The sequence below is a fragment of the Heteronotia binoei genome, chromosome 4 (genome assembly GCF_032191835.1).
Source record: "Heteronotia binoei isolate CCM8104 ecotype False Entrance Well chromosome 4, APGP_CSIRO_Hbin_v1, whole genome shotgun sequence".
Taxonomy (NCBI): domain Eukaryota; kingdom Metazoa; phylum Chordata; class Lepidosauria; order Squamata; family Gekkonidae; genus Heteronotia; species Heteronotia binoei.
Genome location: NC_083226.1, coordinates 37,892,025 through 37,916,262, shown reverse-complemented (window position 1 = coordinate 37,916,262; position 24,238 = coordinate 37,892,025). Strand labels below are relative to the sequence as shown.

Sequence of the window (24,238 nt, the reverse complement as noted above, 5' to 3'; positions counted from 1 at the left end):
TTTACATGGGCCTTGGCGGTCATATTGTCCGTTCAAATCAGAACAAACTTTCCTGCCAGAAGTTCCTGGAAAGACAGCAATGCCAGGCGAATTGCCCTGAGTTCGAGAAGGTTTATGCTGTTTTGTCTCTCCTCCTTGCTCCAATGTCCTTGTACAACCTTGTCTCGGCAATGAGCCCCCCCAACCCCACAGGCTGGCATCGGTAGTTACTGTAATTTGTGAGTTCTGTACCAGGGGAACTCCACATGCCAAGTTTGCTGGACTGTTTCACCTGGTGAATGAGCTTTTCAGCTTTGTGGATAGCCAGACTAACCGATGTTTCTTCCTCCTGATGTCGTTCTGAAATGGAAGAAACAGCCACTGTAAAGTTCTTGCATGGAATCTTGCCCATGGCACCAAGTCTATAGCTGCAATCATCAGAACCAACAGTCATGCTAGGGTCATCAGAGGTACCTTCCTCCGTGCCTGTAGGGAGACAATCAGAGCCCTGATTGTTGTTCTCTTCTTTGTTGGCAAGAAAACCTTCGCCTGTTGGGTATCTATCTGAGCCCCTAGATGGGTCAAAATTTGCAATGGCATGAGATGGCTCTTGGGAAAGTTTATGAGAAAGCCATGTTCCTGTAGAAACTGGACCACCCTGTTGATGTCTGCTTTGCATCTCCTGTGGTCCCTGGCCCTGACTAAGCCGTCGTCTAAATAAGGATAAGTGTGAATCCCCTCTTTCCTCAAGACCGCTATCAGGGCAACAAGGATCTTTGTAAACACCCGGGGTGAGGAGGAGAGACCAAAAGGGAGAGCCTTGTACTGGTAGTGTTGTCCACTGAAAGCAAACTGAAGATATTTGCAGTGTGCTTGGTGGACTGGAACATGTAAGTAGGCCTCCTTGAGGTCCAAGGATGCCAGAAAATCGTTTTGATGTACAGCTTGGAGTATGGACCGCAGGGACTCCATACGGAACTTCAGCTGTACCACCCAGGCATTGAGATCTCTCAAGTTCAGGATGGCTCACCACTCGCCTGATTTCTTGGGAACAATGAAGAGGATAGAATATACCCTCTGTGAAGTCTCTATAGCACCAGTCTCCAAAAGGTGCTATATGGCCTCCTGCATAAGGTTCTGCTTGATGAGATCCTGTGGTACTGGAGAATGTATAAAATGGTGTAGGGGAAGTGATGTAAACTGAATCTTATAGCCTTTCTCCACAATGGAAAGGACCCATGGATCTTGAGTGGTCCTTCCCCACTGTTGTGCAAACTTCTGCAGCCTGCCGCCTATCCTGGCATCACGGTGCTTGGGGCCTGTGAACTGCTTTATCTGGAATCTGGAATTGTATGAAGAGTGCCGTCCACCTCTGTGGTCCTTATAGTCTCTTCCTCAGGAGGCAGGTCTGAAGGAACGAAAAGACTGAAAGGACTTAAACTTGTATTCCTTCTCCTTATTGGTGGAAATAGATGGCATCTTCTCTTTTGTCTCAACTAAGACCTTCTCCAAGGGACCCTCTCCAAACAACAATGGTCCTGAGAACTTTTCTGTGGATAAGCTGGATTTGGAGAAGGGATCCACCTTCCACTGTTTTAACCAGAGGTTTCGTCTTACCACCACATTGGCTGCTTGTGATCTGGCACAATATTGCATGGAGTCTTGGGAAGTATCAGAGGTAAACTGAGCTTCCCGTTTGATCTTCAGTAAAGACCTCTTAAATGTTAAGGGGTCTATGTTTGGATGTAGGAGGAGGTCATCAGCCCAGACTACTATTGCACAGGTAAAGTTTGAGAGAAATGTGGAAGCTCTAATTGCAAGAGAGGAAGCCTCATGTGCTCTTTTGAGGACTGTTTCATTCTTTCTGCCCACTGGGTCCTTGAGTACACTGCCCCAGAATGAATTGCCACCACCGGGACATCCACCAGAGGTACCTTTAAATCCTCCATGGTGTTATCTAGCAAGACATAAAGGCGCTTGGCCACTGGCTGCAGAGTGGTGCCACCCCCAGGCACTGCCCATTCCAATCTGATAACTTCTTCAAAGTTTTCTAGAAAAGGACAGGCAACTAAGGACTTACTGGGCTTCTTAAAACCTCTCTCATCTAGATTGGCTATAGCCTCAGAAGTCTCTTTTTCTCCTGATTCTATAGAATAGTTAAGAGTGGAAACCACTTTTTCCAGTAGTCTCTGATAATGCTCTGGCTGGAAAAGCCTGGTAGAGCTCTCCTTAGGCTGTACTTCTTCTCCAGACCATTCCCCTTCCTCTTTGTCAGATTTTGCAGTAGCTGAAGAGATGACTGACATGCTGCCTTCTGCCTCAGAGTCTAAGGTGTGTGGCTGATGTTTGTTTCTCTTAGGTGGAGGGAGGGGGGTCAGAGAGTCTTCTCTATCCAGCCTGCGCTTCCTCAGAGGTCTCCTAGCTTTCTTCCTTCTAGGACCCTTCCTCTGTGGAGATGATGCTGTTGACCCAGTAGGACCAGAAGCTGAGGAGGAGGAGGCACTGCGCCTCCTACGGTGGCTGGACGTAACAGATAGCTGCCGCCTGTCGTGTCTGTTTCCTGCCAGATCCCTCTGTTCTCCTGGCTGGTTGTGAGCTTGGGGCACTAGGACCGCAGGGGCAGCCACAGGAGCAGGAAACCAGGTTGTTCTCCACTGATTTCCCATCCAGTCACTAGGTGCCAGGCCATAGTATGCGGGAAAAAATGGCGTGGACGGCAGATTTGCGTTTTGCATGGCCGTTGCAGAAGCCATAGGAGGGAGGTAGGGAGTCCCATAACCGGAGAGGCCAGTCAGTCGTGGGTCTTGCCCAGGGACCACCAGGGGAGACTCACCACCTTCAAGAGCCTGAGCTCCGGCTGCAGGAATGGGCGTGCGATGAGTTGTCTCTAGCCCACTGCGCTGGGTGTCCTCGTTCCTCCCTGTTTGCCCAGAGGCCTCCCAGCCTGGGAGTCTCATGGGGGGGGGGGGGGGGTCCTTGCAGAAAGCAGCAGGCTGAGCCCAGAGGCCTCGGAGCTGCCTGCCGTGCCCAGCTGTTTTTTTTTTAAGTTTCAAAAAAAGAATTTATTGATACAATATAAAAGGTACATAGATAACAATAGGCTGATAACCCAGCATAAAGTACCAATACTGAGATTGAGGAAATAATTGCATACAACAACATCAAAAAAAGCAAAGTTATAGCAACAATTGACATGACATTAGTATAGTGTGATATCAGTCATTAGGACTTCTGTTGATAGCTGATACTTTTTCAATAAAAGGATGCCACTTTTCCATGAAAAAGGAGGAAGCAATTTGCTGAGGGTGGTGGGGATCAAGGTCATAAGTAAGTTTGTCTAGAACGAAATAGTCCCACAGTTTCAGCCACCAGGACTGCCATGAGGGGGAAGATTGCTGCTTCCAGACCATAGCTATTACTGATTTAGCAGCCAAAAACATATGTGAAATTAACTCCTCTGCAGGTTTAGGAATGCCCGAGGAACCTACGAGATTTAAAAGGGCATACTCTGGCGTAAATGGTGGTGAGTGCGATGTGAGTGTGTACTTCTTGATAAATTTGCCTCCAAAAATTCTGAACGGTAGGACAAAGCCACCAAGAGTGAAGAAATGTGCCACTCTGACCACAATTTTTAAAACAAAAGGGCGATACCGGGGTTTTTTATACCAACGTGTGAGAACTTTGAAGGCTTGGAGTTGTATGTTCATCGCCTTGGTTTTGTATATAGAAGAGCTCCAAATAGCATGCCACTGATCATCAGTCAGTTCTGTGTGTAAGTCCCGATGCCAGGCAGCCTGGTAAGAATGTGGTTTTGCGTTAAGGGGGCGGAGCAAGATTTTGTAGATTTTTGAAATCAAGCCCTTTATTGGGATTGAGTCACAAAATAAAAGTTTTTCCAAATCACCAAGGAGAATACGTAGAGGAGGGCTAAAGGGATACAAGTCTAATAAATGATTGAGTTGAAGATATTCAAACCAGGGGAGTTGAAGACCGGAATCAGCCCCCAGGGCAGCTTTTCCTTTTAATGTCCCCTCGGAGAGGATGTCAATGAAGTGAGTCAGCCCTAATTGTCTCCATTTTGCAAAAGATTTATTATGCAATCCTGGGAGGAATCTGGCTGGAAACTTGAGTCCAAAAAAGATTTAAGAAGCCGAGCACTAGCTGAAACTGACTTACTCCTTTTGTGGGACGATTTTCCCATAATCCGGTGAAGAATAAGATGTGGAAACCTGTGTCGGTGAGGGAGAGCGGGAAGATTGGGCTGGGAGCTTGAGTCTCACGCGTCTGCCACCATTCACGCCGATGCCACTCCCCCACCCAGCTGTTGATTTGGGATTGCAGCTGTTCCTCGTAGCCCATCCCCTTTGCCCGAGGCCTCAGACGGGTATGGCTTCTCCTGCCCCCTTTCCTTCCTCTCCAGAAGCTCCTGAGCTGAGCCCTTCTTGGTGGATTTTCCCTCCATCTGACAAGTAGAGGGTTTTTTGTTTTGTTCTGTTTTTTGCTCTGTGTGTGTGTTATCTTTCCGCTGAAGAGGTAGAGCTAGTCTCTAACGACCCTCCTGGAGTGGCAGGGCTATCGAAACAAGAAGGGCACCCTCGCTCTTCCTAAGTAGGCGTATCCAAAAAGTTGCATAGCACTGCCTGGAGCAAAAGGGGGTGTGACCTAACCAGTTTGGATGCCTTCCCCCACTGAAGGAGAAGAACGCAGTTCCACAGCACACAAAGTTTATGTACCCATCTCCTCACACAATCCCTGGACACTGATTAGTTACAGCAGGCACCAGGCATTGCGGGGATTGTAGGCTGCGTCTGCTTTCTACTCCCACGCTGGTCTCTAGGCCTAGGCCTTGTCTCCTAGTCCTGCACAGATCATGACAGGGGGTTATTTGCAGTTTTAATTTATTACAGATTATTTAAATCATGATTTGTAAACTGCCTCAATCCATAAGGAAAGGCGACATATAAATATCTTATCACATACAATTTGTATGCATTAAGATATTTATATGTCACCGTTCTTCATGGCAGCTTACAAATCCCATTTTAAATTGTAATTTAAATCACGGGTGGAGTGCATTGAATTCTTCCATTGTCTTTCTGTGTTAAGAGCTAACAGTGAGTGCTTCAAGAAGCCTACACTTCAGTTTGGATTCTATAAATTCCTCAGAGTTGTGTAAACCCACTGCAGTTCAAGTTCTAGGGTTGTCAACTCCGGGTTGAGAAATACTTGGGAGATTTTGGGGGTGGAGTATGGGGAATAATGCCACAGAGTCCACCTTCCAAAGTGGCCATTTTCTTCAGGTGAGGTGATCTCAAGAATTCCCCCATCCCATTATTGTTTCTGTCAGTCTGACAGAACCAGTTTCCTTCCCTCAAACTGTAATCTAACATTTACAGTAAATCTAACTGTGAGCCTGCCAGAATTCAACATCAAATGCTGACACGACAGGGCCTCAATATCTGCAGAATTTTAGCTTTCCCCCCACTTCATTAAAAAAAAAAAAGTCTTTTACAACATCCACTCTATGAAGAGTTCCGTAGAGCTTGAAACGCTGTGCTATGTCTTGTGTTCTTTGGATTGGCCTCAATTAAAGGCATCCCAAGATTTTGTTCCCTTTTGTGGAATTTGCTAACTTTTGCCTCCTCCTTCAGTCTATTCAGACTCCCAAATATTGGTCGCTTCTCCCATTTGGCCATTAGATTCTAGTCCAGTAGCATCTTAAAGATCAGCAAGAGTTTCAGGGTTTAAAGCTTTGGTGAGTCAGACATGTGTGGAAATGGAGGTCTCTGGGTCCTTTTATTCTAGTCACAAGGTGGGAAGGGTGTTGCAAAGAAGGAACTTTGGATACAGAGGTACAGTGCATATTGTAATCAGCTTGATTAGAGCAGACAAGAAATGCTGTGTGTGTGGGGGGGGGGGAGAAAATTAGCATCAGTCGTGAGATATGAAACTGCCACTCTTAGGTCAGCAATGGAATGACCTGAAGGATTAAAATGGGTTTTTTTGTGTTATGGTTTTTAGTGCTGGACTTCTGTTCATTTTGTTCTGTTTGCCCAGTTGACATTTGATGGCATATATATATAATGCTGGAAGAAGAACAAGTGAATGAACATGAGATGGTATGACAGGTATTGTTAAGTCAGGTTATTGTGTTGTCTGAGTGGATATGGGGACAGACAACACAATGATTGGACCTAACACAATAACTAGATCTTTTAACGGAAAGAACACTACAGGGAGGGAACCTCTCTCCTCTCCTCTTGAAAAAGCATTCCTATTAATTCAAGATATTGGATTTATATCCTGCCCTATACTCTGAATCTCAGAGTGGTCACAATCTCCTTTACCTCCCCTCTGCCCACACCATACACTCTGTGAGGTAGGCGAGGCTGAGAGAGCTCTTACAGCAGCTGCCCTTTCAAGGACAACTCCTGTGAAAGCTATGGCTGACCCAAGGCCATTCTAGCAGGTGCAAGTGGAGGAGTGGGGAATCAAACCTGGTTCTCCCAGATAAGAGCCCGTGCACTTAACCATTACACCAAACTGGCTCACATTTGCTTTTAATCTGCTTTTATCTTCATTATGGCAAACTAAGGAGTACCTACAGACTTTTCTCCAGGAAACATGGGGTAAGATGAAAGGTTTTAATGCCCCCTCTCAATCCCATACAATTATTTTCTTTTAAATTGCAACCTGGTAGCTGCATTCTGTTAAAAACAGCCAGGAAAAGAAAATATTATTGAATTACATGCTATTCTGCTCTTAAACTTTATGCAGAATCCTAAAGGGTTTTATGGGCCAGCGAAGGTAATTCCCTGCTCTGTGCAGAAAACCCAAAGCCAAAAGACTTCCCTTGAAGGGAAGTCCCAACCTCAAGAAACTGGTTGCAATCGAACTGTGTTTACTCAAAGGAATTTTCTCCTCATTCTCAACAAAACTCTGCCCTCCTGTAACTTAAGCCCATTAGATCTAAGTCCTGACTTTGTTCTCCTTCATGTAACAGCCTTTCAGGTGATTGACCAACACAATTGTGTCTCCCTCAACGCTTTCTCTTCTTCACTCTAAACATGCTCACTTTCTTTAACTGTTCCTCGTAGGACTTTGGCATTACCACCTCAGTCCTTGCCTTCCTATATGAGATATCTAATGATTCCTCATAATTTGCTCTAGATTGCTTTAATGCTGACCCCTCTCAGAGAGGGGGGGGGGGTTTAGTATTCTACAGTCTTTGTTCTTGTGGCCAACAGGGTAAAATAAAATCATAAAATACTTTCATAAAATCATAAAATGCTTTCATAAAATATTGGAATGCTCTTTTTTACAAAAACACCCTTTTAAAGGAATTGCTGGATCTTATTTGTTTTATCACATTTATCGTTTAATAATTTTCAAAGGGATGCTATCCCTATCTGCTGCTAGACGGTGATCCAAAATAAAAATTATCAGCTGCTAAAACCTTGTCTATTACATTTTCCTTTAGAAACTAATTTAGGATTCTTTTAGTCATTGCTCAAGATCTAGTGATCAGAAGAGATCTGAAAAGGAAAGACTAAAATTGCATTGATAGTTGCTGCATAACACTGCTGACTCATGGCCAGCTTATGACTGAGTGGCATCCTGAGATCCACTTCACATGCACTAATGCCCTGCCAGGTATTTCCCAGGGCGGGGTATAAATCTGCAATTCTTCTTCTTCCCCATCCTATATCTGTGGATCCTCTCACTTTTGCCTAAATGCATAATTTTCATTTTGTTACTTTCAGTCCAGCATCTCAACCAGGCCTCATTTTGGGCAGGCGCTCACAGGAGCAGAGCTCCTGAACCTCTAAATTTTATTGCACTCTTTCTTTCTCCCTCATCCTCCCCCCCCCCCCATCCAAATGCTTGCTTCTGGGCTCTGTTGTTCAAACCCCCATTAGAATCTTGCTAAGCTCTAAGATTTGATGAACTTTCTAATATTTTCCCCACAAAAAATGGAGAAATAACCAAAACATATAAAGCAGACGGATGGAAATCTTCATCATGCCTCTGTTGCCACATAGGAGACAGTAATTTAAAAAGTATGATGGGAGTAAGGTTTTATTATAACAATTATAATTCAAGAAGCATTCTAAGGTAGACGCTGAGCTGATGTAATTCAGTACACCTTCTAGTGATGTTGGGTGTTTGGCATATGCAAATGAGTTACACTGAGCTCTGGCACCTTTTTTTCCCTTCAAAATGACCTCAATCTCAGCATGTCAAGGTCATTTTGCGTTTTATTTTGGTCTTCCAAGATATCACCTGTCCCTCCCAGTTGTGTCACCTGCAAAGCTGATAAGGATTTCCTCTTGCCTCTCATCCAAGCCTCTGAAAGCAATGCAGAAGACTACAGACCCAGGACAGGGTTGTGTGGCCCCCCATTTGAGACCTTTCTCCAGAGTTAAGGTCTCTGAGAGCAGTTCACCAACCACTTGTGACAGCACCCAACAGCCCACAGGTAACCAATGTACTAAACAAATTATCTTGTGGAATTCTGTCAGTTGCTTTGCTGAAATTAATGTATGTTATACCTACAGCATCTCCATTTTCTATTAGGCTGCCAGACCAACAGAAATGCAGTGAAAAGAGTCTGGTGGGATTTGTTCTTAAAAAAAAAGAAAAAAATAATAATGCTGGCTTCTATTTATGCCCCAAGCTGTTTTTCACTATACTTACAGACTATTTCTTACCTGGTATCACAGTCAGATTGACCTGTCTGTAGTTTCCTCAATCCTCCTTTCTGAAGGTCAGGACAATGTCTCTGTCTCCAGTTATGTGACACCTCACCACTCCTCTGGGATTTCTCAAAGATGACACTGGGGCTCCTACAGTACACCAGAAAGTTCTTTGAGTACCCCGGGAGGCAATTCATCCAGTCCAAAGATGAACTCAATTAAGGTAGCTAGGTATTCTTGTAATCCTCTCACCATTCGTACCATTTGTGAGAAGAGGTTAAGGAAAACTGGAACTGAGTAGTTCCACCTTGTTTTTGTTGTCCGTTAATATTTCACCATTCTAACTAAATAGCAAGCGTACCGTTTCCTTCTGTTTCCCCTTCATTAGATTGTGAGAGATAACTGTGTCTCTCAGGACCTGACTATACAATATACAGGAGTGGTCTTTGCCAATGGGCACCTGCCCAAGGCCCTACTTGGGGGAGGGGGGGAGAGAACCACCAATGGCCATGGAGGGAAAAGAAGAGGAGGCTCCTGCTACCACCACTGCTTTCACCTACCTTAAGTGAGGCTCAAGCAGCCTGCTCTATGCAGCAGCTCTCACTCACCTTGCACAGGGTGAGGGCTGCCCCTTCCTCTTGCAGGGTAGTGCTGGTAGGATTGCCAGCCCTTGGTGGAAGCACTGAAAAGATGCGGAGACTTCTGAGACATCAGTTACTGTTTTGGAACAGGAAATGCTATTGAAATGCTCTAGGAATCTTTTTTAAAAAAATCTTACTTCTTACTCCAGTGAAAAGGAAGAAAGCTAGGCAAAGGTCTTTGCTTTGGGGGAGATGTGAGTAGGTGCCAGGAATCACACTGGCAGGTGCCACAGTGCTCTTGGGCATTGTGTTGGGAAAATCTAAGCTAAAGGCTAACACACAGTCTACAGTAAAGCTTCCAGAGGAGACTGCTAGGATATCCGGGGAGGAAAAGCATATGTTCTGGGAAAACTTCCTTCCTTTGATACAATATCCAGTCAGGAAACCAAATAAGGGAAGCCTGCACCTTCCCAAACAGTAGGGACTACCCAAACAAGATGAGCCACTTGGTTCACCACTTTAGACACTTCCTGAACTTATTAAAAATCATCCGTGAAATAGCAATTTTCTTGGGAAGTATAAGATTACAAAGCAAGTTTCTTGGAGCAGCTCTGCAAAAGCAACTTTCAATTCCTAATTTGAAATCACCTCCCGTTCGCAAGGTAGCATACAGAAGAGTTCAAGGAAAGTATCGACCCAAAGAGGCCACTATCTGAAGGAAGGGGCAACGCCCTGGCCAACCTTGTCCTGACTTCATCTATAGACTTAGAAGGCAGGCTTAAGCCTTCATGTATTTTGCCCTATGCAAGAATGCTGAGGGCCTCAGAATGTGCTGCCCTTTCACCTCCTTCCTGGAATACACATTTGGGGTAACAAGCTAAGGTAAACATCGGTCTCATTATTCTGCACTTTGTTAGCCAATGATTGTGTACAGAGGAATGTATAAGAATAAAGCAACGCAACCACTGTCTCAGAAGGGCACACAGACATGGACAGACTGGTGCGAGATCCTCTACCCTGAGTCGTGTGACATTCCTACAACTACCCCTCTAACTGAGGTCCTTTCTATATCTCTCTGTCTAGTGTTTTTTGACTGTTATTTTAGGATTTCTGGCATTGGCATTTTCACAACAGCAATAATAATAGTAATAATAATAAATGAAAATGCAGGAGCCACATTTCCTCACAGGCCTTTGGTGGTTGATGCAGTAAAACAGAAGGTCATGCAGCGATAGCCTTCGTAGTTGTCCTTGAAAGGGCAGCTGCTGTAAAAGCTCTCTCAGCCCCACCTACCTCACAGGGTGTCTGTTGTGGGGGAGAGGGGAGGTAAAGGAGATTGTGATTGCTTGGAGACGCTGAGATTCAGATTATAGAGTGGATATAAATCCAATACCTTCTTCTTAAAAATCCAATACCTTCTTCTTACTTGCAGTTTTTATAAACCTTTTACCAAACATATGTGTTTTTGTTTGTTAGCTCACCTCACACAGGGCTCTTGAAAACAGCTTCCAAGCAGCCCCACACAGGGTAAAGGCTGCCAACTCACAAAAGGGTCCAGGCAAGTAGGTGTGAAAAACCTCAGCTTGAGACCCTGGAGAGCCACTGCCAGTCTGAGCTTCATATGTTCATATGTTCACTTGATAATTGCTGTAGCTCAAAGTGATATTAAAGTGACACCAAAAGGGATCAGTTTAAACATCAGCCCTTCTGTTTGCAAGGAGGACGCCTGCCTATCCCTTTTACATACTGCAGTGAAATCTGTGCAGAATCTCTCTCTCTCTCTCTCTCTTTTATTTGGGATTTTGCTTTGGCCCAATGTGGCTACCTGCAACTTCTATTTAGGAAACAGCAGATAAAAAAGAGAGCCTATAAAACTGGAACAAACTGCCCTGGGGAAAGGCTATGTTCACTAGGTAATGTTAGTACATCTTTATATCCCACATGATTGTTATGATAGTTACCAAGGGTTTCTTCCCCTTGGCATCCTCCCTTTTAATAAACTTTAGCATCCTATTTGGTGTCACAAGACACTTGATTAATCACTGGCTTTTATAATGGCAATTTTTGGAAATGTCTGGCCCAGAGGTGGCTCTTTCACACACGTTATGCGGCTCTCGAAGCCACTACCACCCCATCAACTGGCTTGAAGAAAGCATTTGTTTCTTTAGATCACTTCTCTAAGCCACGTCAGCCAGCAGCTTGGAGAATGCATTTAAAGTTGCTTTCTTTCCACCTCTCTCTTCCCTCACCTATATTCCTTCCTTCTGGCTCTCAAATATCTAATGAGCATGTCTTGTGGTGCTCAGACATCTGACTTTTCTTCTGTGTAGTTCTTACGTTAAGCAAGTCTGGCCACCCGTGGTCTAGCCTGATTAAGGGCTGTGGACAACCTGACATCTGGCATCCTGTTTTCTTCTGCTCTGTTGGCTTTACTTTGACTGAAATACTTTTTATGCACTGCACAGTGAAATGGTGGAACCTGCCGCCATGGGATGCAGTGATGGCCACCATGCTGTAAGGCTTTAAAAGAAGAGCGGACAATGTCACGGAGGATGGGGCCATCAATGAAGACGAGGTCTGGTTTTGCTCTGGATCGGCTGTTGCAGACAATGCCCTACTGGGGCAAGCCTAACAGGTAGCACTAACAACCTATGTTAACTGTTACCTGTATCTGATTGCAGATAAAACCTATGTCCCATTACCTGTATCTGATTGCAGAAAGCCCTTTACCCACCCAAAGGAGAGATGCTCTTTATGACTCTACTCTATGAAAGAAGAGGCAAACCATTGTTTTTTTTAAAAAAATTGGACCACATCTGTAAAGAAAAAACGGCAAGCCTGGCTCGGGAATGGAAAACAAGTCCAGCTTCTCTTAATATATCAGCCTGTATCTCTCATTTTTATAGAACAAGGCAACACCCTGTTCTACAAGCTCAATAACCCAGCAACGTGGCTCCAACTCTAAATTTGTTCCCTGGAGGGAAGCATTCTTCCTTAGTACATCCTGAGTCTTGGGAAGTCATGCAGGCCTGGATTCACACATAGGTATCCCAGTCTCTGCCACAAAGATTATGCTTTGGCTTGAAACAGGTCCCAGTCCCAAAAATTTCCATCAGAGTTCACAAAGAGATATTCTGGTTGATGCCTATCTGTAATGCCGTGCAACCTACGTCTTTTTAAAGCAGCATGTAAGGCAGCAGTGGCTCAAGCTTCAAAAGGCTGGACATTGCTGGGTAAAACTATGCAATGGGCAAAGACAGCAGAGATTCACAGCAGCGGCTACCCGGAAGTGTCTGCGCTTGGAGAACGCATGCTGCATCTCCCAGCGATTAACACAGCCGGTTTAACCCAGAACACTGACATTCTGCAGCATACGTACAAGAGCGACAGGCTAATGACTGACTGCCAGAACCCTTCTCTTTTTAAAAAACGTTTATATTGGGCCTGTGGCAAGGCAGAGCTTGTGGTATTTTTCTGAAGCCTCTTCTACTGCAAACCAACTCTTTTATACATCTTTCTCTACATCCTGTGTGGGACAGATGGCAGATACGAACAGTTAAAACAATACTGGGTGAGGCTGATCACGGGTTTCTCGTTTGTGTCCTCTGAGAAGAGGCAACTAACAGTCACAAGTCTAGCCTCTTAACAGGACCAGCCCTTTGACTAGGCAAATGAGGCATCTGCCTAGAGCACGGGCCTGTGGGGCGGGGGCACCAAATTGGCAGCGGAGAGGCAGAAGACACATAGGGAGAAACGCAAGGAGATCAGAGTGTCTGTTTGCCGTGCCTTGCCAAAGCCCAGATAGATTGGACAATGTGTTGCCTTGCAAAAGCCACAGGAGTGAAAATGCTTGCACAATGACTCTGCTCATCTGTGTGTTTGGGTGGGGAGAAGGGGAAACTCAAGAAGACTGTCTCTGGAAGGTGTGTGTGTGTGTCAAGGATTTTAAATCTCACTGACTAGAGCTGTATAGGCCAGGCAAGAAGGCAGAGGGACACGGCTCTGTGAAGAAATGTGTGTGAAAGGGAGTAAAGCATTTGTTTGGAGTAAAACTCGACCCTCCTAGGCTGCTCTTTGTTTTCCTGTTAGTCTGGAGAAGTTGGTGAAAATAAAGATGGTTACATTCACTAATTCCTGTGAGTAAACTGCCCCAGAGAGATCACAAACATGTGGGCTTGCACTCTTTATTTTGGCTGCTCTCTCTCTCTCTCTCTGTGAGATTTTTTTTTTGGGGGGGGGAGGCAGTGCTTGCAACCAGATGCTGGGGGCTGAGGAAATGAAGGTTGTATTCAGGGGAACTTCCCTGCTGTATTTTTATTTATTTTAGGGAATGGGAAAGTCTCCTAGCTCCACCCCCAAAGTCCCAAGATATCTTCTGAGTTGGATGTGGCAACCCTATGCTCTGTTCTCCACAGGGAATGTGCTATGATTCAAATGATTCAGGCTGACTTGGCTTAATCAGAAATGAGCAGCATTTACTGTATCTTGCGATCATTGGTAAATCAAGTGTTCACTGATCAAGATTTAAGCACCATAAAGAATTATTGGGAGAAATCTGAGCCAATATAGTAAATTAATAAATGTTTAAGTACATTTTTATTTAGTACATTTTTATCCCACCCTTCCTCCAAGGTGCTCAAGGTGGATTACATGGTTTTTCTCTCCTCCATTTTATCCTCAAAGCAACACTGTCAATTACATTAGTATGAGACCATAACTGATCTAAGGTCAGCCAGTAAACTTCATGGCAGAGTGGACTTCCAGATTTCGGCAACGTGGCGTTGAGAGCGGCTCGGACCGACGCGTCCTGAGCCACTCTCAAATTGACACTTTGGCGGGGTCGCCCACGAAGGATGACCCGACTCTGGGAGCCAGGAAGGCTTCCAAAAGGCAGGAGGATCGAGTGGTAGATCGGGGAGACCAGAGGAGGCGGCTGTTCCCACGATCCAGTTTTCCTCATGCATCCCTGTGCTGATCGCCATTTTTAAATGGCAAAAGCGTCACCCACGGGCTTCTTCTTCTACCTTTTTTCACTCTGCATTCCGGACCTTCAAGTTCTATAAAGGACATGAGCTTCATACTACTGTGTTTTCTCCTCACATTTTATTTTACTTAAGACTGGTAATACTGGCAGGGAAAAAGAAAAATCAGGAGCCGCCCTGAGCCTGCTTCGGCGGGGGAGGGCGGGGTACAAATAAAATTTATTATTATATTATTATTATTATTTTCAGTAAGCAAGTGTCTGAGAAAGAGTGGGGGGAAACCCTCCCTCTTTCTTTTGAAAAAGTTTGCACAACCTGATGTATGGAGAATACCTGCATGTAAGAGACTTCACTAACTTACAGTAGATGACTGAACTTAAATGGCTTTTTAAAAACTTCTTGTGGGTGAGGAAAGTATTTTGCCTCTGGGAAAAAGAACTTTGCTGACAGATCTGAGAGCTGAATTCCAATTTCCATCAAGTGTTTTGATGGAATTTATAACCACGTAAAGAACTATTAAAAGCTGGTGGGGTTCTGATATTGACTATTGACTATAAGATATAATAGGAACTCTGGTGACAACAAGAATACTTGGCAAACTTTTTTACTTTTTAAAATAACAATTGGTTTTTAACCTTTCTTGTGGATATATATTATTTTATTTATTTATTTTTGTTTTGTCTTTACCTGTGGCTGGATTATTTTTTGGATATAGTTGCGAGAGTTTTGGTTTGGGACTCTGGTTTCCCCCCCCCCCCCACCTGTATGTTTTTTCCTTTGCATTTGTGGGTCCCCCCCCCTGCTTGGACTATTGATTTTTTTTGGGGGGGGGGCATGTGCTTGGATTACAAATAGGGCATTCAGCCTGGATTACAGATTTATGGCTTTTTCACCTGGATTATTGAATTTTGGTTGAATGCATTTGTTTTTTATATACATTTAGTTTTTGGGTGTTGGTTCCTCTTTAAGGTGGTTTGGATTATTACAATTTGAACTTGGGTCTCACCTTTGGATTACAAATAGGGTATTCAGCCCTGGATTACAGATTTATACTTTGCATCTTTTACATCTGAAATTTAGCTGGAAGATCAGTTGGTGATTTGGATTATAACTGAACTAGCCTTGCTTTACATAGCAGGCAATGGCTGCAGCTGCAGAGAACTGAACTGAACTGTTTTCCCTACAGACTATCTATTGTGGTGAACTGAAAAGAGACATTTATTATTATTTTTAGTAGTGTTTTGACTAATGCAAATTGTTGATAGAAACCAGAAAATTGTTTTCATTCTTGAACTGTTTGATAATAAGGATATTCTAGGATGCAGTTTATTTTATCTGATACAAACAACAACAAAGCATTCCAATACAAACGTGGAAGAAGTGTTATTGAATTTGTTGGTGTTTTCACTTTTCAGCAAGAATGAGTGGGCCTAAGGACTCTGTAAACAAAAGGACAACAAAGAAGGAAAACAAACGTTTCCTTCGCCTAATCCTCCATCTGGACCAGGTAAATTCACAATCATGCAAGGAGATATGAAAGAGATGCAAGCTGCCTTAATGACTGCTATAGTACAACTAACTAGTAAAGTAGACAACATTGGTGAGCAGATGACAGAGATTAAAAAACAGCTTGCAGAGAATACCAGACAGACAACTGAAACTAATAAGGCCTTAAAAATACTGGAAGGTCAAGTGACAAAGAATACTCAAAAGGTGGAGTATATGGAAAAGGAACAGAATTTACAAGACTCTAGACTCCTACAACTGGAAGCAGACACAGCTGCCTATATGTTAAGGTTTCAAAACATAACAGAAGAAAAAAAAATGAAGATTTACAAAACATTTTAAGTGAAGCCTTGGCTGAAATTTTACAGGTGACTCCTGAGAAGATGGAAGAAGAATTTGATCAAGTTAGATGAGTACCCTCAAGCTATACAAGGCGAAACAAGTTGCCCAGTGAAGTACATTTGAAATTCACAGGAAAGAGGATCAAATATGATATCTTAAAACAAGTAAGAGACAGACCAATGATGATAGCTGGAAATATGGTGAAAATTTTGAGGGAGGTTCCCTGGCCTGTGTGACAGAAGAGGAGCGAATACCAAGAGTTAACAGATTTTCTGAGAAGAGAAATACCTTATATGTGGTTAGTGCCAGAGGGCCTTCTCTTTACATACCAGGAGAACAGATATAGGATTAATTCCATCTTCAAAGCGCAGCATTTTTTTGAAAGAATGAAGGAAAAAGAAGGCAAAGAAAAGAAGGAGGAGGAGGAGGAGGGAGAAGTTTATGGGGAAGAAAATCCAAATGAACCATGGAGATATCATACAAGACGACACTCCAAAAAAGATAAAAAAGATAATGATAATTCAAATCCATAATGGCCTCAATAGTCTCAATTAATGTGAATGGACTTTCTCCTGCAAAAAGGAAGAAGACATTTAGATATTTGGCAAAATTGGAAATGGATATAATTTGCTTACAAGAAACTCATATTTTAAAGGAAGATCAACATCTCTTGAAAAACAAAAAATTAAGTAACTTATTTACAGCAACAGTTAAGTATAAGAAGAAAGGGGGAGTGGCAACATGCGTTAAAGATAAATTAAATCCACAATTGCAATTTGCCTCTGAAGATGGAAGAATCTTACTAGTGGAAATCTCTGTGGACAATAAAAAAACCCTATTGCCAAATGATCATCAAGAGAAATTTTTCCAAGATCTGCGTTTTAAATTAACAAATTTGGAATATGCAGAATATTGTTTAATAGGAGACTTTGATGCAGTTCCGGATAGACAATTGGATAGAAAAATGTCTAAACAGATGAAATGTAAAGGTTCTCAGTTGCCAGAAAGTTTTTGGAAATCAGCAGAAGAAATGGATTTGGTAGATGTATGGAGAACAAGGTATCCCAATTCTAAAGATTTTACCTATTATTTTGCCAGCCACCAAACCTGGTCAAGAATTGACATGTGTTAGCTTTTGGCAAGTTTGACTAAAGATCTAGTTGATACAGAAATCCAAACAAGAGTTATTTCAGATCATAGTCCTGTAATGATAAAGCTAAAATGTCTACGGAAGAGAAAAATATGGAACTTAAATACTTCAATTTTGAAAGATGAAGAATTTCTTAAAGAATCCAAGGCCGAAATGGACTATTTTTTCAAACAGAATATAATACAAGAAGTTAAGATGCAGATGGTTTGGGACACTGCTAAAGCTTATTATAGGGGCCTTGCAATTAGATACAGTAGTAAGAAAAGAAAAGAGAGAACTGAAAACTTTCAAAATTTAATGTCACAAGCCGGAGAAGCTGAAAGGAACCTTAAGAAACAACCAACAAAAGATGAATTCCAAAGAAGGTGAAAGAAACACAACACAAATTGAACTTAATTCTTATGGAAGAGATGAAGATCAAACTGAGATACGCCAGACAAAACTTTTTTGAACATGCCAATAAAACGGGAAGGTGGCTGGCGTATCGGAGAAAAGAGAAAGCCAAAGAATAATTACTTCACTGAAAGATGAGAATAATGAAGAGAAAAGTCAAAACCAAAAAATATATCAAATTGTGGAGCAGTTCTATAGAAACTTATATGAAGAGAAGCAAGTCCAGAAAATAGAGTTACAAGAATATATCAAACAAAATAATCTCAACAAATTTACAGAGGAACAACAAAATTTTTTAAATGAGCCAATAACAATAAGGGAGCTTGGAGAGGCAATGACATCTCAAAAGAATGGTAAAGCACCTGGTCCAGCTGGTTTACCTGCAGAATTTTATAAAGCTAATGAGGACTCTCTGCTTCTACCATTTAAGCATCTCATTGAAAAGATCCAAGAAGAAGGTAAAATACCAGCTTCATGGCAAGAAGCCACAATATCCTTGATCCCAAAAGAAAACAATGACTTGAAAGATATTAAAAATTATCATCCAATTTCCCTTTTAAATGTGATTATAATTTTTTTGCCGCAATACTGGCACAACGTCTGAAGAAAGTTTTACAATCTATAATACACTATGATCAAGCTGGATTTCTCCCTAAAAGATATTTAAAAGACAATGTAAGGCCCGTTTGTAATATTTTGGAATATTATGAGAGACATCCAGAGAAACAATTAGCCTTAATTTGCTTAGATGCTGAGAAAGCTTTTGACAACGTTTGTTGGCATTTTATGTTACAACAGTTGAAAGGCATGGAGTGTGGTGAAAATTTTCTGAAAGTAGTAAAAGCAATATATTCCTCACAAAATGCAAGGGTGACAGATGTTATTAAAATTCAAAAAGGTACAAGACAAGACTGTCCATTGTCACTTTACTTTGCATCTTATCTCTAGAGATGTTGAATAACCAAATAAGGAAAAAGACCCAAATATAAAGGGAGCTGTTATAAAAGATGAATATAAACTTAGAGCTTTTGCAGATGATCTAGTCTTCATATTAGAACAACCGATGGACTCAATTGACTGCCTTACAAATAAGATTAAACAATATGGCCAATATGCAAGATTAAAGATTAATAACCACAAAACAAAATTTTTGACAAAGAATATGACAACAGAACAAATTCAATCCTTTCAGCAGAAATCAGGATTTTTACATGAAAAAAATCGAATACTTAGACATTGTCATCTCAAATAAATGTAGCAGTTTAAAAGCAGATAGTTATGACAATCTACTTAAAGAAATTAAAAAAGATTTGAAAAAAATGGTATGACTTAAACTTATCTTTAATGGGAATAATAGCTTTAATAAAGATGAATATTTTACCAAGATTATTGTTTCTATTTCAAACTATCCCAATATTTTTAAATGATGGGTTTTTTCAGGTATTGAACAGGATGATTGCTAAATATGTCTGGCAAGGCAAAAAACCTAGAATTAAACTCAAAGCATTGCAGGAGAACAATTTTAATACCGAACCAAACTAAGAGCAGGTTTAATAATTTAATACAGGCCCAGATGGTTTACCATAATTTAATTAATTAATTAATAATAATTTAATTAATTTAATACAGAACCAAACTAAGAGCAGGTTTGGGACTGCCAAATTGGCAGTTATACTATAAAGCATCAGCACTGTTATGGGTAAGAGACTGGATACTCCTGAATGACAAGAGACAACTGCTATTAGAAGGACATGATTTGACTATGGGTTGGCACGCATATTTGTGGTATCAAAGACTTGAAGGTCACTCCTATTTTAAAAACCTTTGGTTTTGAAAATCTCTGTACCACATCTGGTCATGGTTGAAGCCGAGAATTTATCAAAAAATTCCAATATGGGTCTTGCCAGTAGAAGCATTTACTCATCCAAATCTTTTAACAACAAACCAGAACTATAAGTATGACTTGTTGGGAAAAAACAATCAACTGAAAACCAAATAAGAACTGGAAAACGTGGATATTAAAATGAACTGGTGGTTGAGAATGCAAGTTGAATCGAGATATGCCAAAGATAAGATAGGCTTTAATACAGAACAATATGTATTTGATAAAATTCTGTTGGGTCCACAAGAAAAGTTAATTTCTAAACTATATGCATATCTACTTCAAATGAAGACACAAGACGAAGTTGTAAAGGACTGTATGGTTCAATGAGCAAAAAACTTTGGATATAATATTGCATTAGAAGATTGAGAGAGACTGTGGAAATTCAATGTCAAATTAACTAGGTCAGTAACCTTTAAAGAAAATCTATATAAGATGTTTTATAGAAGGTATCTGACACGAAAGAAATTATGTAAGCTTTATACTAGTATGTCCAACAAATGTTGGAAATGTACCAAACAGATCGGTTCCTTTTTTCCTATGTGGTGGACATGTGAGACTGTGAAAGGATATTGGAAAATGGTTCATGAAATATTACAGAAGATTACCAAGACACAGATTCATTTTAAACCAGAACTATTTTTATTGAACATATTCCCTGAGGACTATTCCAAAGAAAAAAGACATCTGTTGGCGCACTTTAATACAGCATTTAGGATACTCTTGGCGCAAAGATGGAAGTCTCAAGAAATCCCCACGAAAATGGGCTTCGTGGAAAAAGTTTTGGAAACAGAAGAGATGGACTTCTTATCCCAGTTGTTAACTGGGAAATCTAAAGAAGAAGCAAGAAAATATTGGACTAAATTCTATGCCTGATTAGACGATCAAGATTCTTAAGATTCTCTGATGTGAACTTATTTTTTCTTTTTCCCCTGTATTCTATATTATAAAACGTGTTTCTATTGAAACAGTCAAAACTATTGGATAATTTTAACAAAGAGTATACTATAAAATGTGAAATGGAACTAGTGTAGTTGAGACAAAAATACTAGAGGATAATTTATAATAAGAAGTGATGGTAGAATTATAATTTTTGAAAGGTTTTTTTTCGGTAAAATAATGCCAGAATGTAGTGTGCTTTCTATCTCCCAATTCCCTACCCATGTCTTTTTTTCTTCTGAAACTAATAAAACATTTTGAAAATTATAACTTCATGGCAGAGTGAGGATCTGAGCAGGGTGCTCAGGGTGCCTTTTATCAAGGTAGAATACAATAGGAAATGGGATTAATTTCAGTGGAATGAAAAATAATTGGTTCAAATTAAGTATTCAGCAAGTGGAATAGCACACTGACGTTTTCAGATGTCAGGTGATGAAATCATGAAAATGCTTGTACAGCAACTGTCAAATCATGATTTCACTTTCACTTTAATTACAATTATATAGGGTTTTTTTAAGCTATAGCAACAGAGTCCCCCTGGCTTCCCCCATCTTTTGCCCACCTTGGTGTTTTTAATTGGGCTGGTTGCATAGAATTCTACTGGAGGATGCCTCTTCCACTATAAGAGCACCTGGAAATCATGGTGACAATTCATCCGTTTTCAAACATTAGCTTTGCCAAAGCAGAGCTGCCAAGAAGATCCTGGTAGGGCCCCTGTAAACTGGGCGTTGACTCAATATCATGCCTTATTATCCCACACCACACCTCATTATTTCAACCACTTTAGGGTTGTGCAAAGGCCTCGAGCAGGTGCACTGATCTCATGCTACATACATAAAAGTATTGCACTCATGTACTTACGTATATGCCTACTTTTTGCAAGTGTCTAAAATAAAATACAATCTAACCACAGGAAAAACACATCATTTTAAAACATTAAAACAATAAATAAAAAAGCATGAAAATGACATTAACCTCCTCCCCCCTGCCCCCACCAAGGCCCTGACTCCAAATGCTCTGCTCAACAGCTCTGCTTTACAGTTTCACTAGAAATCCAGAACTGCTTCCGGGAGGCTGTTGCACAGGTTTGCGGCAGCCACTGAAAAAGCCAGAATGTCATAGAGCGCACCCCAGCAGGGAGAAGCAGTTGTACCGAGTAGGTTCCCTGCGTGTCGCTGGCTGCTGCACCAATGTAAGACTTTCTGTTTTGCCATCAGGTTACGGCTGACTCGCAGTGACCCTCTGTAGGGTTTTCAAGACAAGAAATAAACAGAGGCAACATTTTTGGCTGACATCCTTAAATTTAAATCTGACCATGTATAAATGCATCTGTAAGCTCAGTTTCATTTTGATTTTATCTCCAATGTTTAAATTTTCTATTCTGTGTATTTTTATTTGCAACTGTTATGCCATTAAAGGTTTGGTATGGTAATAACCAGAGGCGGTTTGCCATTGCCTGTGTCTGCGCGGCAACCCTGGTATTATCAAAGATTTCAGGTTTTCACGGCTGGTAACATCATTAGGGTTTGTAGAATCTTTCGGGATCAAGTGCTGTGTTCTACTGGAGAAAAACTTTCTGGAAGGAAAACTTTCTCCAGTAGAACACGGCACTTGATCCCAAAAGATTCTACAAACCCTGGTATTCCTTGGACGTCTCCCATGCAGATACCAACCAGGGCTGACCCTGCTCAGCTTCTGATATCTGACAAGATCCAGGACAGAGAACATCCATGTGCACCTTACCAAGCTCAACTACCCTTTGACATTAGGAGAATCCAGGCTTCATTGCTCTATCCTAGGCATGTTTTCTGTAAAGAAAGCCCATCCAGTTTAATGGGGACTTGTTTTTGAGTATGTTATGTAGGAACTGCAACCTAAACCCTCTGGTCTGCAGTGAAGTCCCCCTTTGCCCTGATTTTTAACAGAAAAAAATTATTACAATCCTTTAAAATAAACCACGTTAATTTCCCTTTTTGCCTTCTTGGGGAATAACAGCAGGGATCAAAAGGATTAGAGGTACTCTCCTAGGTGAAGTGGGTGTGTGTACAGAAGGGAATGCAAATACCAACTCATCTGCGAGGAATACCACAAACATCCCCTAGACCGGCCTCATGGTGGCTAAAAGAATCCTACTGGGGGGGGGGGGGGAAGTCCCGGATTGCCTGGCAGCCGCAAAGTAAGAGGAAGGGGACTTCCTTCGGGGGCAACAGCGACTCACAGCAACCTCAGCAGCCCTGCTTTGCAGAACTAAACGGAGCAGAACCATTCACACGGATCCTCCCCCCGCCCCAACTTCAACAGAAATATTCAGCGACGTCCATATTTCAAGGGTAGCGTAGTGATCAAGGAACAGATCAGGTTCTTTCTCTTCGGCATAGCTGGGAGGATGCCGAGCGGATACGCAAGCCGGAGCTCTACGTGGGTCTACTCCGAATTCTACTCAGGTCTCGTTACGGGGCTTACTCCCAAGAAAGCGTTTGGAGGACCGCTCTGACAGTGAAGATCAGCTTCTGAGCGGACGAGCCTAATATTAGCTCTAGATTCCCGGGGGGAGGGGAGAGAACCAGTCGGAAACACCGACAGCTGCTCACCGGCTCACCCCGTCCCCCCTGCTCCCAGGTCCCTTTCCCGACCCCCAGCCTGTTTTCACGCAGCCCCTGGTCAATTTGGGTCGAAGATCTCGGCTCCTCTTTCTTCTCGCCCCACCTCTCCCGCAGCGCATCGCAAAGCCCGACGTCGTCGCGGTTGGGAGGGGGGGGGGTTCTTGCAGAACGGCTGGGAAGCCCATCCCGGCAGCCCTACCGGCGCCTCGGTGCCAATAACCTCCCTCCTTCGGCAACCCTCTTCTCCCCTCGCTCCCGACAAATGCACTGCGCTTCGCCAAATGAGAGCAAAGTCCCGAGAGCAGAAGACGTCTTCCCCTAGCTACAGCGCCCCTCGCATACCTACAAATGCCCGATTCGACTGGGGAGGAAGGAACCCATTGGAGTGGAAGAGCGAGCAGACAAAAGGCGACCCGCCGTTTCACATCCGCACCAGACCGGGCAACCCGATGCGGATATTTGTGCGCCAAGAATGCGCAGCAGAGACCTCTGCGTGTGGAACCGGGGAGGCTGGGTTGGGTTTCGTCCTTACCAGTTGCTTTCTTCCCGCTTGTTGCTCTGCCGGATCGCGTGCCTGTCCTCTGCTCCCTCTCCTTCCCTCTCCCTCTCTCTCTCTCTCGCCGGCCTCTCGGGTGGGATTAAAAGACACGAGGGCGGGACATGTGACCGCCGCTAGGCTGGGAAGAAGCAAAGCAGCGCCGGTGCCCTCGCTTTAAAAATAAAGTCGGTGTTGTGTTTCAAGCGCAGCCGTTAGGGGGACCGGCATGGCGAGCCCTGGGTTCAAATCCCACCGCGAGGAGGAGGGAGCGCTGCGTTTTCTTTTGGAGAGAAAAAAATCCGGAGTTTCTCATAATTACACTTCTGGTATAAAATTCCTATTCCCTGTTGGAACTACCCGGCCTTCTGCAACACTACAGTGCGACTTAAAAGGCACTTTTAACATAGGAAAGCATTTAAGCAAACAAAAACTGTCCAGCCGAAGAGTGTTTAAACGCTTGTGTTTTTTTTGGAGGGGGGGGGGGGGTGGGCGGCGGCATAAACGATAAAATACATTAAATAAATAAATTAATTAGTTAAAACCACAACAGATAAGGTGCTATAATACAAGACAGTGTATATCAGATGGCTGGATGTCATTTCAGGTTTCAATCTTGTAGGCCATTTGAAAAAGGATAGTTTTGCATG

At 42.5% G+C, this 24,238-nt stretch overlaps 1 protein-coding gene across 4 annotated transcripts in view; it reads right to left on the bottom strand.

The window, feature by feature from the left end:
• PGAP4 (post-GPI attachment to proteins GalNAc transferase 4) overlaps positions 1-23,691 on the bottom strand; it is a 29,729-nt gene extending 6,038 nt beyond the window's left edge. Inside the window, exons 1-2 of one of the 4 annotated variants that reach the window (XM_060237130.1) lie at positions 23,586-23,691; positions 8,691-8,825 (exon numbers count right to left, since the gene is read on the bottom strand). The gene's annotated coding sequence lies outside the window, so the exon portion shown is untranslated. Of the gene's footprint in view, positions 1-8,690; positions 8,826-9,283; positions 9,378-20,130; positions 20,344-23,585 lie in introns of those variants that run through there. The other 3 variants (XM_060237132.1, XR_009555322.1, XM_060237131.1) reach the window with 3 other exon arrangements.
• Between the last annotated feature and the right edge of the window lie 547 nt (positions 23,692-24,238).